Source organism: Acinonyx jubatus, chromosome B2 (genome assembly GCF_027475565.1).
Source record: "Acinonyx jubatus isolate Ajub_Pintada_27869175 chromosome B2, VMU_Ajub_asm_v1.0, whole genome shotgun sequence".
In the NCBI taxonomy this organism is placed as follows: Eukaryota; Metazoa; Chordata; class Mammalia; order Carnivora; family Felidae; genus Acinonyx; species Acinonyx jubatus.
In genome coordinates this window covers 95,690,273-95,710,032 of record NC_069385.1, presented here as the reverse complement: position 1 = coordinate 95,710,032, position 19,760 = coordinate 95,690,273, and the positions used below count along the sequence as shown (strand labels likewise).

Genomic DNA, 19,760 nt, shown 5'->3' with positions numbered 1-19,760 from the left:
CAGCTCCTCGTGACTGTTCCTTAGTCCCTTGATCTCTGTAGCAAGAGATTCTCTGCTGTCCTCTATACTGTTTTCAAGCCCAGCGATTAATTTTATGACTATTATTCTAAATTCACTTTCTGTTATATTATTTAAATCCTTTTTGATCAGCTCATTAGCTGTTGTTATTTCCTGGCGATTCTTCTGAGGGGAATTCTTCTGCTTGGTCATTTTGGATAGTCCCTGGCATGGTGAGGACCTGCAGGGCACTTCCCCTGTGCTGTGGTGTATAACTGGACTTGGTGGGCGGAGCCGCAGTCAGACCTGATGTGTGCCCCCAACCCACCGCTGGGGCCACAGTCAGACTGGTGTGTGCCTTCTCTTCCCCTCTCCTAGGGCGGGATTCACTGTGGGGTGGCGTGGCGTGGCCCGTCTGGGCTACTTGCACACTGCCAGGCTTGTGGTGCTGGGGATCTGGCATATTAGCTGGGGTGGATCGGCGAGGTGCACAGGGGTGGGAGGGGTAGACTCAGCTCGCTTTGCCTTCAGTGGTCCTTTTCGTGAGTGGCCCTGTGGTACCCGGAGGGAGGGAGACCTGTCGGAAGGATGGATCCACAGAAGCACAGCCTTGGGTGTTTGCGCAGAACAAGCAAGTTCCCTGGCAGGAACTGGTTCCCTTTGGGATTTTGGCTGGGGGATGGGTGAGGGAGATGGCGGTGGCAAGCGCCTTTGTTCCCTGACAAGCTGAGCTCTGTCGTCTGGGGCTCAACAACTCTCCCTCCCGTTGTCCTCCAGCCCTCTGGTTCTCTGAGCAGACCTGTTACCTTATAACCTTCCAGATGTCCAGTCCCGCTTGCTGTCGGAACTCACTCCGTCAGCCCCTTCGGCTTTTGCAAGCCAGACTCGGGGGCTCTGCTTGGCCGGCGGGCTGCCCCTCTGCCCCCTCCCGCCAGTCCGTGGAGCGCGCACCACCTCCCCTCCCTTACTACCCTCTTCTGTGGGCCTCTCGTCTGCGCTTAGCTCCGGAGACTCCGTTCTGCTAGTCTTCTGGCAGTTTTCTGGGTTATTTAGGCAGGTGTAGGTGGAATCTAAGTGATCAGAAGGACGCGCGGTGAGCCTAACGTCCTCCTACGCCGCCATCTTCAAACTCCCTTTTCTACCATATATACATAGAGAGAGAGAGAGAGAGAGAGAGAGAGAATCATATTTTAAATGTTTTTATTCACCTATTTTCTATTTATTCATATGTCTAATTATGGCCTCTTCTAAAGTGGTCTCTATAACATTTCTTTCTTTTCTGTTTTTGTTTTTTTTTGTATTAGAGCAACCTTACATTTAGGACATTTTATTTTATTTTTTTTAATATGAAATTTATTGTCAAATTGGTTTCCATACAATACCCAGTGCTCATCCCAACAGGTGCCCTCCTCAGTGCCCATCATCCACTTGCCCCTCCTTTCCACTCCCTATCAACCCTAGTTTATTCTCAGTTTTTTAGAGTCTCTTAAGGTTTGCCTCCCTCCCTAACTTTTTTTTCCCTTCCCCTCCCCCATGGTCTTCTGTTAAAAAAAATATGGAACACTTCACAAATTTACGTGTCATCCTTGCATAGGGGCCATGCTAATCTTCTCCGTATCATTCCAGTTTTAGTATATGTGTTGCCAAAGCGAGCACTCTATAACATTTCTTGTAAGGCCAGTTTAGTGGTGATAAACTCCTTTAACTTTCATTTGGGAAACTTTTTTTTTTTTAACTATTTCTTTTTCATTGCTAATTGATAATCTTGCTGGATAGAGTATTCTTGATCACAGGTTTTTTTACTTTTAGCACTTTCAATAATACATCATGCCATTCCTTTCTGGCCTGCAAAATTTCTGCTGAAAAATCACCTGATTGCTTTATGTGATTTCTCTTGTATGTAACTTATTGTTTCTCTCGCTGCTTTTAAAATTCTCTCTTTATCTTTAACCTTTATATTTTAATTATTATATTTCATGGCATGGGCCTCCATGTGTTCAACTTGTTTGAAACTCTCTGTGGTTCTTGAACCTGGAGGTCTATTTTTTCTTATAGATTAGGGATGTTTTCAGCTATTATTTTTTCATATACGTTTTTTGCCCCCTTCTCTGTCTTCTCCATTGGGGCCCTCTATAATGTGAATGAGCGCTTAATTTTGTCCAAGATATCCCTTAACTTATCCTCATTTTATAAAACTCTTTTTTCTTTTTGCTTTTCAGCCTTGGTACTTTCCATTATCTTGTCTTTCAGATAACAGATCTATTCTTCTACATCCAGTAATCTACTCTGGCCTCCCTCTAGTATATTTTTTTGTTTCAGTTATTGTATTCTTCAAGTCTGATCGGTTCTTTCTTATATTTTCTCTCTTATTGTTGAAGGTCTTACTGAGTTATTCCATACTCCTCTCCATTCCAGTGAATATCATTATGATCATTACTTTAAACTATTTATCAGGAATATTCTTTTTCATTTATTTTTCTGAGGTTTTGTTTTGTGTTTTGGGGGAAGCATATTCCTTCGTCCCTCCAGTTTGCTTTACTCTCTGTGTTTGTTTCTATGAATTAGGTGGGACAGCTGCTTCTGAACTTGAAGAAATGATTTTGTGTATGGTCATTGTTTGTGTGGCCCATGTGTGCCTAGGCTGGGGTTCGTCCTAAGGCTCTCTATGCAAAGGATGCCCTGGCAGGACAGCTGCAGCTGAAGTGGGCACAGGCTGGGGTAGTCCTGGGGCGCTCTGCACAGAGGAAACCCTGCCATTATAGCTAAAGCTGAAGTAGTTATGGGTCACTGTGGTCCCTGGGCCCTCCATGCAAAGGGTACCCTGGCAGGACAGCCAATGCTGGGGTGGGTGCAACCCGGGGATTCTGGGTTTCTCCACACTGAGGGTACCCTGGGAGGATAGCTGAAACTGAAGTGGGTATAAGTCATGGTAACCCAGGCTGCTAAGTGCAGGGAGGGCCCTGCAGGGTAGCTGGAGCAGAGGATGGGTTGAGTGTCCTTTAAAAAAAAAATAATAATAGAAGTTTTTTTTTTTAAGATTTTTTTTTTTAAGTGATCTCTATACCCAGCATGGGGCTCAAGACCACAACCCTGAGATCAAGTCATGTGCTCCACTGACAGAGCCAGCCAGGTGCCCCTGGGTTGGGTGTCCTGGGTGTTCTGCACAGGGTGCACCCTGTCACATGGCTGGAACTGAGGCAGGTGTTGGCTGGGAGGCCCCAGAGTGCTCTGCACTGGATGTGTCCCGGCAAGCTGCCTGAATCTGATGTGGCATGAACCTGGAGTGTTTAGGGGTGTCCATGTGTGCACTGCCCTGGGGCCACCTTGGTGGAATGGCTAGGACTGGTGTAGGCCAGGGTACCAGGGCTCACTGAGGTGGCAGGTCAGTTAGGATGTGCGGACCCTGCCCCCTTTCACATCATCTGGATGAAGGGGGAATATAAACCAAGGCTCTTGCCAGCCACTCTAACCTGGAGAGAGTTCTTTCCCACCATTTGGCCAAGTTCTAGAGCTGGCTTTTTTGTACGCTAGGTGCCCTTTGAAACCACGGTTTCTTTTCTTTTCCCTGGTCCTTCAGGGGCTGATGTGGGCTAGGGACATGGTGCTGGATAAGGCAGCAAGCTGTCTGTTGGGACCAGACCCTGCCCCATTCTGCCCTCTCAAGGTAGAGGGAAAGTGTAAACCATGGTCTTCACCAGTCCCTCAGAGCCACAGAGAGTTCCAGCAGCACCCCTGCCCTTTGGCAGTGTTATAGGGATGGCTCTTTTATATGCTCATTGTTCTTTTAAATTAGGCCTTTTTTTTTTTTTTTTTTCTTTTTCTTGTGTTCCAGGGCAGGTGACCTGCTTCTGGTCCCTCAATGCTTTCCCTCCCCACCGCAGCATTCCAGTTGGGGATTCCCTTTGTTAGTTACCTTGTATCTGCCTCTCTTGCTGTTCTTGCCATTCTCTCCTTTGTTGTGCAGAAGCTGTTTAGTCAGCCCTCCATTCTTTAAGAAGAAGTGTTCTATGAAGAGCTGTGGATTTATGTGTCCATGGAAAAAGTGAGTGTTGGTTCACTTGAAAAACAAAAGCTTTTTCAGTTACCCTTGTCACTGGGGCGTGAGGACATTTTAAAATTGCATTTAGAGGGGTGCCTGGATGGCTCAGTTGGTTAAGCATTCGACTTCAGCTGAGGTCATAATCTTATAGTTCGTGGGTTTGAGCCCCGCATCGGGCTCTGTGCTGACAGCTCAGAGCCTGGAGCCTGCTTCATATTCTGTGTCTCCCTCTGTCTCTGCCCCTTCCCCACTTGGGTTCTGTCTCTCTCTGTCTCTCAAAAACTAAATAAACATTAAAAAAATTTTTAATTGCATTTAGGTTGCCAAATTGGATTCTTTGGATTTGTGAATGATTCTATAAGAGGTATTTGAAGTTTTAAATGTCTTATTCCATAAACAATTTCTTAAATTCATAAAGTAAATGCACCTATGCTTTATGGAAGTAAAATAGATATAATTAATTACAGGATAGTTTTATGCGAGTTGTTCTTACTTGTAATTTTAATTTACATGCCAGTCTACCTGAGAAAAAGCCTCACCCTGTGTGTAAGAGATAGAATTAATCAAACCTCTATTTAAAGCCTGAAAAGAACATACCCCTAAAATACTCTTTCACTTGGAACTTAAATATTAAATTGTATCAGCCACTAGCTTTAAGAATTAAATTGGACTAGACAATTCTTCTAATAAATTAAAAGCAATGTGTCCTCTTAATCAGATTGCTTATAGTATTGTTGTTCTGAATTGCTTTGACCGGGCTCTATTGGATATTAAGCACAATATGTATCTCATGAACATTTTATGTTGCTGAAATTCCTGTCCCTGTTGATTGCATATGTAAGGTCTACTACGTGTTGTTATAATTGGGTCAAGGAACATTTAGCACTGTTTAAAAACCTTACCTTTTGTTCTAGAATCCAGCTTGCATCATGACTTAAAACAGACTTATGTCATCAAAATTTGACTACCAAAGGATTAAATAGTTGGCTGAGGGTGGTGGTGTAAGTATGGGTCATATTTATTGCTTAGGTTTTTGTTTTTAAGACCAGTGGTTTTCCCAAGACCTATCCCAGCAGCATCAGCTTTTTCATCACCTGGGAATTAGTTAGAAATGCACGCTCTCTGAATCAGACTCTGGGGTGGGTCCCACCATTTGTGATTTAACAAGAATTCCGGGAGAAATTGATGCACACTAAAGATTATGAACCAGCGTTATATAAATTGGTTATAAAAATATAGACATTGAAAATCTTCAGCTCTCATTTTTCTCCTGTAGGCAGTTTGAACATAACAATGTTGTCCTTTATCAGTAAGCCACACACGTATATATATTTGAGTCCCTGTTATATGGCAGGTCCTAGTATATACCAAATGAATGAATGTGTACAGCAGAGTTTCTTATCTGGTGTACAGCTAGTGAATTTCCAGTATCCTCCAATGTTGATCCCTTGAACCCTTGATGAAGCTGGGCTAGACCTGGGTTACTCAAAGCTAATTGCCTTCAACTGTGAGCAGTTTCTGCCATTACTGTAGAGTGCTTTACAAATATCATTTTATGTGTGCTTAGTGACATGAAAAATGTTGGAAAGAACTAATATAGGGTACAGATATAGAGGCGGACTGAGTTCAGATTTGGTTCTATTATATACATACCTTTGGAAAATCATATGAATGTGGATGGTAATTTCATATATGTATGTAGATGTATAGTTACATCTCTGTACTTTATTGATTGAGGATTCAGTCAAGGTTTGGTATAGATTCTTACATATTGTAAGTGTGAATCATTCATAGGAAAGAGAGGTTAGATTGACATGGAGTACTCAGTAAAGTTTCTACAGGTAGAATAAAATTTGTGCTGGCTTATTAAAAGGTGTCATGGAGAGGGAATTTAAAGGGAAAGAAGGGAATTAGGGACCAAATTCCAGCAGAGATAATTTGTTTTAGGAAATTTTCAAGGGATATAGATTAATGGAATGTATTTCAGGCTGTGTTCGTGGGAGCTCTTGATTTTAATTAGCAAAAGGGGGCAAAAATTCCTAAGGAGGCTGAGTTCTCTGATTTGTGCCCTGCCCCCCACCTTTAACATATATTTGTATCTTCCTCTACTTTTATGTGTTAGAATTCTGTGTAAGATTTCACTTAAGTGGAGGATTTTGCTACTTAAAAATGTTTTCAAAATACTATTCTGGTTTAATTTAGGAAAATAGTAGGGTGTGAGGAGAGAGAAAAAGAGGAGAAAGAGATAAGTGCTAGAATGCACTTATCATTTAAAGCAATAAGTTGCTTTAAATGAACTTTGGTTTTAGTCAAGAGAAAGTCGTTAGTGAATAAAAAAATTTTTTTTAATGTTTATTTATTTTTGCGAGATAGAGCATGAGTGAGGGAGGGGCAGAGAGAAAGGGAGACACAGAATCCAAAGCAGGCTCTAGGCTCTGAGCTATCAGCACAGAGCCTGACTTGGGGCTCGAACTCATGAACCCTGAGATCATGACCTAAGCCGAAGTCAGATACTTAACAGACTGAGCCACCCAGGCACCCCAGTCGTTAGTGAATTTTAAATAGGGAGGGGAATTATTTTTTTCAGAAGATTAATCTGGAGAAAGTGTACACAGTTAATTAAGTGGGTAGAGAGTAGAAATGGGATAGTTGACCAGATTAGGTCTTATTGTGATAATGATAAGAACAAAGTGGAAAAAGTGAATTTAAGAAACATTTTGAGGAACAGTTTATAGAGAAACATGAGGAAAGAATTAAATTTAACATGGGTGATGGGCATGGAGCTGAATTGTCTGGAATTGGAGTGGATGAGAAATTGATCATGAGTTTCGTTTTAGGTGTAAATTTGAAATGATGTCCAAGTAGAAATTCTTATTGGTTGACTCGTTGGCTTGTTTGTTCCTGATTTCATTCTGTGATTATTTATTCAGTACTTGTATTGTGAAAGGCCTTGTTCTTTGAGAAGAAAAATGGATATGTGGATTTGAGAGTCATTGAAATAAAAATAAGAGAAAAATCCTTTGAGGGTAAATAAGCTATCCGATGGAGAGTATACAGAGAAGTTTAGAGAACAGGGGACTCAACTTTGAAGGAATAATCACTATTTGGAATGGAAATGGAGAAACCTAAAGTGAAAGCAGAATTATCAGTCTGGGATCCTAGGCACTAAGAAAGAGAAGAATCTCAAAAGTAGGGTGTACTTGATACTTTCAGCATGGATGATATTTTTAGGAAGTTACACAGGTTTCTTAGTCTTTATTGATCTTATGTGGAAAGGGAGGCAATGGAAATAGAGTATTTGTTCTAGAAGTTTGAGAAGTTAGGAAGAAGGGCAATAGAACATATTAGCTATAGAGGATGACTGGGCCAAACAAAGATTGTTTTCATGTTGGCGAGGGCAGAATCAGCGAAACTCTTGGAAGTGGAGGATGTGCTGGAATAATTGAGGAAACAAGGCTTGAGGAAAGAGAAAGGGAATTTGTAAGCATCTATCTATAGTGTCAATCTCCCCTCCCATATGATGCTCCCTGAGAGTAGGGACCGTTTCTGCCTTTTTTTTTTTTTTTAACCACCATACTCAGCACTTGGCACAACACCTGAAAAGTGTTCATAGATGTTCAGTAAAATTTGTTGAATGAATGAATGAATTGCATAAAGAGTTGAGTGAGGATCCCTATTTGTCTGAGACCTGAAGAATGTATGAGAGATTTTAAGTTGGTAAAGGAGTGTTTGAAGGAAGAAAAGAGCTGGGGAAGGTCATGCTGACTGGCCATATTTTCAATAAAGTAGGCAGGCAAATTATTTACCAGAAAGATCTGATGCATTTAGGGCTTAAGGAATGTTGAAGAGAGTGTAGAGTAACACTTCCTGGAAGTATGCTAAGGAGTTCACCTGAAATAAATAAAAAAGATTGCTAAGCTACAGAATGATTACAATTTGTCATTTACCAAGTGCCTAGCATATGCCAAGCACTATAATTAATATTTTACATGCACCATCTTATGGAATCCTTAAAACAGTCCTAGGACATAGGTATTTATTTATGTCTTAGTTTACTAATGAGAAAACTGTACTAGGCCATAAATTTGTGATTGGCTAAGTGAGCACTGTTATATTGCTTTCTCTAGCAATGTCTTGTGGCCTTAGAGCAGAAGCAGAAAGGGCAGAAGGTAAAATTTATTCAGGCTTACGAACTGGCAAAACAGGCATGCTGTTATTAAATCCTTCCTATGTTCCTTATTTCATTTAATCTCACAACAACACTGCAAAGTAAATATTACCCTCCTTTTATGGAGAATTTAATGATTTTTCCCCAGGTGGCAGAGGTAGTCAATGATCAGACCCCAGTTAGAACCCAGGTCTATTTTATTCTACAACCTGTGCTTTTACCCAGCACTCTCAAGAAAAACAGATATGTTGTTTACGTTGACATTGGTGTGATCAACCATATAGACATAAGAGGACACAATTAAGAACACAGGTTTTGGGGCACCTGGGTAGCTCAGTCAGTTAAGCGTCTGACTCTTGATTTTGGCTCAGGTCATGATCTCATGGTTTGTGAGTTCGAGCCTTGTGTCGGGCTCTTTGCTGACAGTGCAGGGCCTGTTTGGGATTCTTGATCTTCCTCTCTGCCCCTCCCCTGCTCATGTTCACACACTTTCTCAAAATGAGTAAACCTAAAAAAAATAATCTTGAAAAAAAAACAGAGGTTTTCAGTTTTGTTTAATCATCTGAGCTTCAATTATATTGTAAGTTAAAATGGGGACAGTAGTAATGCCTGCTAAAATGTTGCAAGGAAATATGTATATACATGCAATACTATGTAATTAGTAAAGCATTAAACCAATATTAGTTAATAGTAATTTAGAAATAATAAGTGTATTATTCTACGATCATTCACATGTTTTCTCAGTGTATTTATAAGTCTTTTAACTTGTAGTCTGAAACCTTAATTAGTCTACTAAGTGGTTATGTTAATTATGATAGTTGATTATGTTTTTGTTTTTTCTTTCAAAGCAAACTTTGTTTTGCTTGAATATTCACATTAGTGACATCCTGGGAAAGTAATTTGAATATAATAAAAAGTAGTTTCTTGCAGAAGTAGTCTAATCTTTGTCACTGTTGTTCTTGGGTACAAATTTTAGAGGTAACTTTAGCAGTTACCAAGTCATCTGGAATACATTTTTTAAAGTTTTATGGTGTAAGATTTGTTACATTCTCTCTTCTAAACATTTTAATATATGATAAAGATATGTGCATGTTAAGGGTTTATGTCTTATCTCCATGCCCTTCATTGCATTTGGAATACAAATTTTAGATAACACAGTTATTTAAACATTGACTTGAGCAGTTTAGACTTGATTTCATGAATTGTCATAGCTAGTTAGATCTCAAATTATGTATTGTGTTAAGTCTATCTTTGGAATAAAACAGGTGTTATTATCCCTCCCTCCCAAAACTATTCTGGAAAAATTAGCATTAGTAAATCTAAATGCTTTTGGTGTTCTACTCCAAATGCTTTTTAATTCTTAATTATGAAAATGAGATAAAAAGTAGAAGACTTAAACTTTAATCATTTATTTATAACTGTCTTATCAGTGATACCTTATGGTTTAGGTTGTATTAAAATGATATTTAACATTTTAAAAGGTAGGTTAAAATTTTATTGCTAATATATACGTTGCTTTTAGGAGAGAATGACAATAAGAAGGTACCAGTTTAAGGTTTCACCGACCACGTCTTGGTGGCACATTGTCTCTAGATAAATTGGGGATGAAGAAGTTCTAAAAATGGGTCAGACTTTGGGGTGCCTGGGTGGCTCTGTCAGTTAGGCATCTGACTTTGGCTCAGGTCATGATCTCACAGTCCATGAGTTCCAGCCCCTCGCCAGGCTCTGTGCTGACACCTCAGATCCTGGAGCCTGCTTCAGATTCTGTGTCTCCTCCCTGTCTCTCTGCCCCTCCCTCGCTCATTCTCTCTCGCTCTCTCTCAAAAATAAACATTAAAAATTTTAAGAAAATAATAAAATGGGTCACACTTTGATACTAAAGGATTTTCCCCCTCTTTGGAAGATTTGGAGCCGTTAGGAACTCTTAAGGGCTTGGTGTGTGGAGAGGGTACTGTCTTGGTTTTTTAACCCTTTATGTCTTTATCATTCGTCATGTTCCTATAAATCTTCCTTGATTTACGTTTTTTCTTGTTTTGCTTTAAAAAATGAAATACGGGGCGCCTAGGTGGCTCAGTCAGTTGGCTTTGGCTCAGGTCATGATCTCATGGTGAGTTTGAGCCCCGCATTGGGCTCTGTGCTGACAGCTCAGAGCCCAGAGCCTGCTTCGAATTCTGTGTCTCCCTCTCTTTCTGAACCTCCCCTGCTCGCCCTCTGTCTCTCTCTCTCAAAAATAAAAAAGCATTAAAAAAAAATTAAAAAAAAAAACACTTGGCATCATCTTTCCAATTAGTTTACTTCTATGTAAAGTAGGATTTCATTTTATTTAAAAAATAACCAAATATCTATTTTGTATCTGTCAACCTGCATTTCCTTTTATAGTAAGAGATTATAAGTTTGCGTGGCTCTGGGGACTCTGAGAATGATTGTGCCTTAATGGTGTGATTATGGTGGTATGTGACTTAGTCAGAAAAGTAGGAACCCTAACTAGGTAAGGCATTAGAGGGGTGTTTGCTCAAGAGGAGGTCTAGATGATTCATGTTTTGGACTGGCAAGAATGCCAGCTTTTAAGTGAGAATATAGGTCCACAAAGGATGGGTCCACAAAGGATGGGGCATAGATACTCGGGTTAAAAAATTTGAATGGTTGGGATGATATTGATGAGGCAGCCTAACAAGTAGATTGCTTTTTGACCGAGGGTCTTCAGAATAAGCTTGTTGTTTTCTTTTGTATTATCTCAAGTGTGTCCAGGCTAACCTGTCTTTTCCTAGGTGGCTATGTTAAGACTGGATTTTAGTCATCTATCTAACAAATATTTATTGAGTGTCTCTTAGTTCCAGACACTCTCCTAGATACTAGAGATATACTAGTAAACAGAATAGACAAAAATTTCAGCCCTCTGGAGTTGATACTCTGATGTGAGAGATACAGTAAAGAAAAAAGTAAATTACATATTTTTGGAGAAAAATTTGCAGAGAAGATAGGGAATGTACTTTGAATAGGATAGTCAGGGAAAACTTAAAAGATGCCATTTTAACCACAACTTCAGTTTTGCATAAGATCTCCGGGCCTGGCATTGTCATTTATCATATCTAGCAGAACTGGAATGAGCAAATGTCAGTGTTCACCATTTTACAATGAAGAAAACTTGTGGTGAGAAAACTGTCCAAATGTGCCGAGAAATACCAGACACTGGATTTTAGAACTCTTGGATATTGTGATTTGGGTTTCTGGAAGTTGACCTGCAATGAAGCCAGATTTAGCCAAAAAGTTAGGGATTTGGGAAAGGCCAGCAGGAGACAGTGGAGCACCTTTATAGGTTGAGGCTAACTCCCGATCCTATATAAGACTTCGTAGAAATCAGGTGGGAAGCCATGCCTTGATGGACCTGTGCATATACTGAGACCTGTACTGAGCTCACTGCATCTCAGCTTTCAGACCCTTCATTTTGGAAAGGTTATGGTTTAAATGTACCAGGCTTTGTGATCACTCTAGGACTGATTGGGGCTTTCTCAGGTCTTTGCTCCCTATAGCTTAGTAGGGTGATTAAAGTAACACTCTGTTAATTATACCTGGACCTGAGGATGCTGTGAATTAGTCAAGATCCTAAAGTTTGAGAAAGGGAAATCTCAATTAAAATCTCAAAAGAGCTCCTGGCTTTTTATCCCCACTGGAAAGATACCCCAAAGAGAGATGATTGATGTCTACAATATTGTCCATGAATTTTGAGCTCAATTAGTCCTCTTTAAGCTACTATGTCCTTTAATTTTCCTCCACATCTTGTACCTAAAAACTTTTTATTTCCACCTTTCTTTCTCTTTTTCCTTTGCATTGGTTCAGTCTGTCTCACACTTCCTCAACTGTCCAAATAGATTCTATATCTCATCCTCATTCTCTAAATTTTCACATGGATCTCAAAAAAGTATTCCTTATACACTGAAGTCCTAGCCTTGCCTCTGGCAGATCAGCTTTGTCATCACCATGCAAAAACTCCAGCTTTCTCTCATCTAGCTGTCTTTTCTTCCCCTTCCTTGGACAGTTTTTAGTGAGAACTTCTTTTTATAAATAAACACTTATTTCCCAAATCCTTTTAAAATAAACTTCATGATGAAAATTCATTTCAGATATGCTGCATAGTAATATTAAAAACACTGGAAATAAATTATATCTTATCCTATTAGATTTATTCAGACAGTGCAGTGGAAAACAAAGCATTTGTCAGAATGAGTAAATATTTATGAAACAATACATCACTGTCATTAGCTTAGGTAGTGACTACGTAATATTGTTGAGTTAATGCATATGTAATAGTAAAAACTGACATTTCACTGGAACTGTTCATTAAAGACATTTTTTTTTTTTGGTATAACTATGGTAATTTAGATCTAATGATATATTTTAAACCTACTTAAAGGTGATGTGTACATTTCCCTTTGATGGTTTTAAATTTTATCATAGATGTGATGTTTCTTTACCCACATAGGAAAAAAATGTATATTGATAAATTCTCTTGGATATGAATTTATCATTTTCATTTTTATTTCTACCTTCAGTTTTTAAAGCCATTTGAAAATTCTCTTTGATAATATTTAGGAAAACAAAAATTTAAGACAGTCATTTTTTATCAGTTTATTTGACTGTCATATTCACTAACTAACAAAAATGATTTCACTCAAGATAATTCAGAAAAAGATTAAAGGGGCACCTGGGTGGCTCAGTCAGTTGAGCACCTGAATCTTCATTTCACCTCAGGTCATGGTCCCAGGTTATTGAGATTGAGCCCCACACCAGACTTTGCACTGAGAGCCTGGAGTCTGCTTAAGATTCTCTCTCTCTTCCCCTCTTCCCCTTTTCTCCTGCTCATGCTCACTCGCTCTCTCTCTCTCTCAAATTAAAAAAAAAGAGAGATTATAAAGTATTTTTCCTCATTTTCCAGGAAATGTCCCATTCTTTCTGTCTTTAGTTAGACGTGTTACTTCTTTTTTGCCAATGTTATATGCACTTTGATTGCCCTTTCTTCTTGCTTCCTCATACATCTGTATTAACTTACCATGAAAGTCTTGAGTCTCCTACTTCTTTGATGTTGGTATACTTATTCTTTAGTGATATTGTGACTACAGAAACACTCTAGCCTAATCCTTGGAGTTGCAAGGATGTCATAACACTTAAGCCTACTTTCTGTCCCCTTTATTGTTTCCTTATCCCTTGCAAAGCATTGCCTTGGCCACACATGAATTCATCCAGTATGTTTCTGCAGTTTCTAAATTCTTACTGAAAAGAACTAGAGTCAGGATGATTTCCAAAATGTACCTTATGTAAGACATTCTTCATCTGTTACCATTGTTTTTCAATGTATGAACCTTCTAAGAATAGTGAAAAAAAAATCTGTCTTTAGTAATGGGCTCTTTCTCATAACTCAACACTTAAAGATTATTTTAACATAGTTTTATGTATTTTAATTATTAATTTTGTTGGTTGCACCTTGAGGCCTTTTACATAAAGGACTTAATTTCAATAATACTGTGGCAATCCCATTTAGTCTTTGTTTACAGTTGTATTATGTTTCATTTCAGCCAATAATAATTCCTTTCTTTAAAAAAATTTTTTTAATGTTTATTTATTCTTGAGAGAGAGAGACAGAGACAGAGCATTAGTGGGGGAAGGGTAGAGCGAGAAAGGGTCTCAGAATCTGAAGCAGGCTCCAGGCTCCGAGCTGTCAGCACAGAGCCTGACACAGGGCTGGAACTCATGGACTGTGAGATCATCACCTGAGCCAAAGTCAGATGCTTAACTGCCTGAGCCACCCAGGTGCCCCAATAATATAATAATTCCTTTCTTAGGGACTCCATAGCATGTATGGTTTATATGGTTTACATGTAATATTATTTTATAAGCTATATTTTGTTAGATTTAGATGTTGACACTCAGGGTTACTCAAAATTTTATGTGATTTTTTTAAAAGATAATTTTAGTCTTCCCATCACATGAATATATTTATTATCTAGAAAAAAAGGAGAGCTTGTACTTTCTGATGGAGGAGGGAATTCTGAATAACCAAGCGTTAGCTAGATGAATTAATTTCTGTACTACTGGGAATGACAGATTTAAATAAGATCCAGAGAACCTTCCCGTTTATCATCTAAGGCCCATCCCCTGTGTTGATCTTTTCCTGAATATCTGCACCAGCATGGACTACTCCCTGAATATCCCTTTTAATCTCAACTGCATATTAAGTGTCTAAGTAGCAGAGACTCCATCTATCTCATTGCACTGCATAGAATGCTGTGCACCTAGCCTTTCTGTAACATGTATTTGGTTAAAAATGGTCTTCAGTATGTCAGGCTATTAGTTTTCGTCATTAAAAGTTCCAGAGTGTGTGGGGCACCTGGGTAGCTCAGTTGGTTAAGCATCTGACTTTGGCTCAGGTCATGATTTCACAGTTCGTGGGCTTGAGCCTCATGTCGGGCTCTTTGATGACAGCTCAGAGCCTGGAGCCTGCTTCAGATTCTGTGTCTCCCTCTCTCTTTGCCCCACCCCTGCTTATGCACGTGCATGCTCTCTCTCTCTCTCTCTCTCTCTCTCAAAATTAAATAAACATTTAAAAAAATTTTTTTAAGTTCCAGGTGTGCCACTTTCTTTTTCTTTTCCCTTCACATTTGAATTTAACTGTAGTAATAAAGACATACTTCTCAATTTAAAAGTATAAGGAACATGAAAGATAAAAGATCAGGAACGTGTTGTCATTCTTTCAGGGAACCCCTCCAGCAAGATAATTTACTCTTCTGACTGTTGCTTATAAGGTGGCTCATCCTTAAAGCATGTGGACCCTGAGTGCCAGGGTGAAATGGCTTGTGGTGTTTTCTTTTTATAAAAAATAAGCCAAAATCCAAAAAGAGAATATTTTTAAAATGTTTGTAGGGTTTATCTACAGTGAGGGAAAGAACAGCCATTAATAGGAGATATAATATTTAAGGTTGTTTATAGAGGCAAATGAAGTAAGAAAATGTCATTCTTGGAAACATTTACTATTTTATTTTTTAAGTTTTTATTTTATTTATTTTTTTTGGGGGGGGAGGGCGGGGGGGGCGGGAAGAGAGAGAATCCAGGCAGGCTCTGCAATGTTAGCTCAGAACCTGATGCAGAACTTGAACTGAACAAACCTTGAGATCATGACCTGAACCAAAATCAAGAATCAGATGCTTAACTGGCTGAACCACCCAGCATTCCCATTATTTAAGTGACTCTTAGAAAGATGACTGATTTAGGGTAAGCTTGCTATTCTCTGGCATAGTTAAGCCATTTGGAGTAATTTGTTAGAATGGGCTAGCAATTACTGAGTCCTGTAGTGTGACTGACACTTTATGTAAGTAATTATTTAATCTTCAGGAATTCATCATATGAGAGTAGGTAGTATCATTATTTGAGTTTTACAAAGATACACCTTGAAGCTCAGTGAATTTCCTAGTAAGTGGAAGCTCCAAGGTTCACATAATCTTTCTATTTAGAGTAGGAGAAGTTATATATTCATATTAATTAAACTCTCTATATAAATACTAATGTTTTAAGAGGTGAATGAAAAAATATGCATAAGACATGACTCATAGCCTCTAGGAATATAGTCTATACTAGACTGATATCTTAGTATAATCCAACTACTGAATTACCCAACTATTGAATCCAACTATTGAATTACCCTTTTTGAGGAGTGAAGACTGTTTTTTTTCAGGTTTAAATTCAGGTAACATTTATTGGATACTTGGAAATCTTTCTCATAACATAATAAATAAAACACTAGCCACCTGAGCTAGTTCAGTAGTTCTGGAAGTCAATGTGGTCTGAAGGGAGAATGTATACTTTGGAATGAGATTGGAGCTCAGACCTCATCTGTTAACTTTTAACTGTGTGACTGATATTTCTCAACTTCAATTTTCTCATCCCTCAGATAAAGATACTGATGGCATTGGTATAGGGATTGCATATAATACTCTTAGTATACTGCTTACTAACACACTGTCTAATGTATAGTAGATAATTAATAAAATTTTCCCTTGGTTCTCATTTAATTTGAGATAGAAAGTGATAAGTACACTATGAAGGCAGCTCAAGAGTGAGATATTACATCCACCCAGGGTACTCAGAGAGGGCTTCATGAGGAAATTGATGCTTGAATTGAACCTTGAAAGATGACAGGATTTGGATATACAGAATTGAGACAAATGAGTATTTCGTGATCTATGAAGTATTTATAGGAAGGCTATTGGTAACATAATGGAGGACTTTTTTTAAAAAAAATTTTTTTATCTGGGGCGCCTGGGTGGCTCAGTCGGTTAAGCGTCCGACTTCAGCTCAGGTCACTATCTCGCGGTCCGTGAGTTCGAGCCCCACTTTGGGCTCTGGGCTGATGGCTCGGAGCCTGGAGCCTGTTTCCGATTCTGTGTCTCCCTCTCTCTCTGCCCCTCCCCCGTTCATGCTCTGTCTCTCTCTGTCTCAAAAATAAATAAACGTTAAAAAAAATTAAAAAAATTTTTTTTACCTTACATTTATTTATTTTTGAGAGACAGAGACAGAGCACAAGATCTTTTTTTTTTTTTAATTTTTTTTTCAACGTTTATTTATTTTTGGGACAGAGAGAGACAGAGCATGAACGGGGGAGGGGCAGAGAGAGAGGGAGACACAGAATCGGAAACAGGCTCCAGGCTCTGAGCCATCAGCCCAGAGCCTGACGCGGGGCTCGAACTCACAGACTGCGAGATCGTGACCTGGCTGAAGTCGGACGCTTAACCGACTGCGCCAGCCAGGCGCCCCCACAAGATCTTTTTAAAATGTATACTGATTCCATAGATGAACTCCCCTCCTTTTAAGGCTTCTGAGGTATATCTTCAGCTGAGCCTTCTCCCTGAGCTCTGGGCCTTGATTCCTAAGTGCACTAGATCATACACACGCAGTAATGTTTGAAGCATCTGAAACTTTGAAGTTTCCAAAACTGAGCTCCTGGTCTACCAACCTGCCCCATCCAAGTCCACCTGCAGCCTTTTCTGTCTCAGGTAATGGCAGTTCCATTCTCTCCGTTGCTCAGTGCAAAAACCTTCATGTACACAATCTTTGACTCCTTTCTTTTTCTCATACCTCTGCTGTCATCAAATCCTTTAGGCTCAACCTTGAAAGTTTATCATCTCTGACTATCCCTACTGTCACAACACTGGGCCACACCATCACCATCTCTCATTGGATTATTAACAGTAGCTTTCTAATTGCTTCTTAGCTTCTTTCTCAGAAGATTTAATCAGTGTCAATAGAAGCAAGTGGGTCGGGGGCGGGGGGGAGGATCACTGTTTAGGCCCGTATTTTCCCTAAAAGGAATTTAAAATTCTTTGAAGCCCTTGGACAAAATTTCTGTTAATACCTCCTGTAGTTTCATGCCCTAGATTTGGAGAGAAGTGATTTTTTTCCTCCCTGTGTATTGTTGCCTGTAATGTAAGAGCTTCTCAGTAGGGCCCCTGTGAATGTCTGACTTGAACAGTCTCTTGATGGACAGTTACCTTATGTATCTTAAATATATTACCAGTCTTAAAATAATGAGAATATTATGAAGTGCACTCACTGCTGAAAGTATCTGAACATAATTTCATCTTCTTTTTAATGATTTAGAATGAACTTCAGAATTTGGAACTGCTGCAGGCTGATCATTAGAAACATCAGTTATCATTGCATAGTAAAGGAAGTGGTGGTTAGTAGACATTTCCAGAAAAAGCAGCTTTCTCTCTCCTAAAATTAAAAATAGTTATTAAACATTTCTGGTTATTTCCCCTCTGAAATTTGGGGCATAAGGTAATCTATGGATATTATGGTAGTAGATTTTGTTGTGGACTCACTAGCAGTGATTGTTGACTGGTGGATTTTATAATTATTTAAGAAAGGAAAGGTCAGTAATTGAATTTTGCAGGTATTTTATTTGACTTGAATATTCCTTAACTTTTTATTTTATATTTATTTCCCAACCCTATAGACCTGAGGCTGTTTCTGGTTTAGTGGCAAAGTAAAAGATACTAATGAGAATGTCTTTGGGACATAATTATGTAGATTTAAAGGACTGATGTAGTTTTAATTATGCCCTTTAGCTAGTGTACTTGCATATTAAACTCATTCGTGTCTGAGTGTATTTCCCTCTGAAACTTTGCTTTTCTCAGGCCTTAAATTACTAATCAGCTCATGGGTGTACCCGAAGGTTATGTAAGCTAAGTTGAACACTGCCAAAGAAATGTGTTTAAACTATTAATCCAAAATATACAGAAGTTTATAGTTAGAAACAATGGCCCATGGGTTTATAGTGTTCTTTGCTGGATTCTTAAGAAAGAAATTCCCAGCACTGTGTGTGTATGTGTTTCCTCCCTGTCTCCCTGCCTTCTTCCCTAAACAAAAACACCCTTTGGTTGTAATGTGTTGAAACATGTAATATATTGTTTCCCTCAGGCTCTTTTAGTAAACTGAGGGAACTTGAGGTAAAATAATAATAGATTTTTTTATTTGTATTTTTTTTTTACCTCTGCTTTTTGACTTGTTTACTTTCATTATAAGTTTCTAGATTTAGCAGACTACTCAATCTAATAAGGGTAGCAACTACCCTAAAGCTATGGAATGATTTTATTCACTTATAGGAAAAAGGCATGGGGCTACTTAAACCCTGCTTTGTGGGTGGTTTTGTTTTTATTTGTAAGAAGCTAGAATAGGAAATCCTTGGTAAATTCTAAGGAGAAAGGCTCAGAAAATCTTTGGAGGCCAACTTTACTCCCAAAGAGACAATGAAAATACAGAATTTAGAATGGGAGTAAGTGACCTGTCTTTGAAGGGGGACAAAGTAAATATTTTTGGCTTTGTGGACTATATGGTTTCAGTTGCACTTACTCCGTTGCTGTAGCATGAAAGCAAACATAAGTAATATCTAACTGAATGGATGAGACTGTGTTGTTATTGACAAAAACAGGCAGCTTTCTGAATTTTTCCTATAGGCTGGACCTAGTTTACAGACTCCTAATTTAGAACTTGGATTCCTTAATTTTTTTCTTTGTTTTCCAGACTGACATTCATCACATGCCTGATGTATATTTAGGTCTTTTTATATACTTTTGATCAATGATCATCACAATGACTTATGAGACAGATGGGGAAAATACTTCTTAAAATGTTTACAGTATGAAAAATTTCAAACATATACAAAAACAAATCCCCATATATCCATCATCATATCAAATAGTAGGTAGTATTTTCCCTATTTCATTTGTTTATCCCTTTTTATTCATTTTCTTTCTTTATTATTTTTTTATTCTTTGTATTTTAGCTGAAGTATTTTAAAATAAGTTTTTAAACTTTAAATGTCCTGTGATGCCTATATACCTTACTATGTGTCTCTAGAAAATGTGAGCATTTTCTTATGTAATTGTAATACCACTGTATCTTACCACTTGGCAGAATCAACAATACTTTTTTTTTTAATTTTTAATGTTTATTTATTTTTGAGACGGGGGAGGGGAGGGTGCAGAGAGGGAGACACAGAATCCAAAG

At 38.6% G+C, this 19,760-nt stretch overlaps 1 protein-coding gene and 1 non-coding gene across 4 annotated transcripts in view; one reads left to right on the top strand and one right to left on the bottom strand.

Annotated features, from left to right (window-relative positions):
* Window positions 1-19,760, top strand: part of PRIM2 (DNA primase subunit 2) — a 336,405-nt gene that overhangs the window by 217,764 nt on the left and 98,881 nt on the right. The window lies entirely within an intron of this gene.
* LOC113599025 (U6 spliceosomal RNA) lies at window positions 1,547-1,653 on the bottom strand. The gene has a single exon (XR_003419765.1). It is a non-coding gene; the product is annotated as a U6 spliceosomal RNA (small nuclear RNA).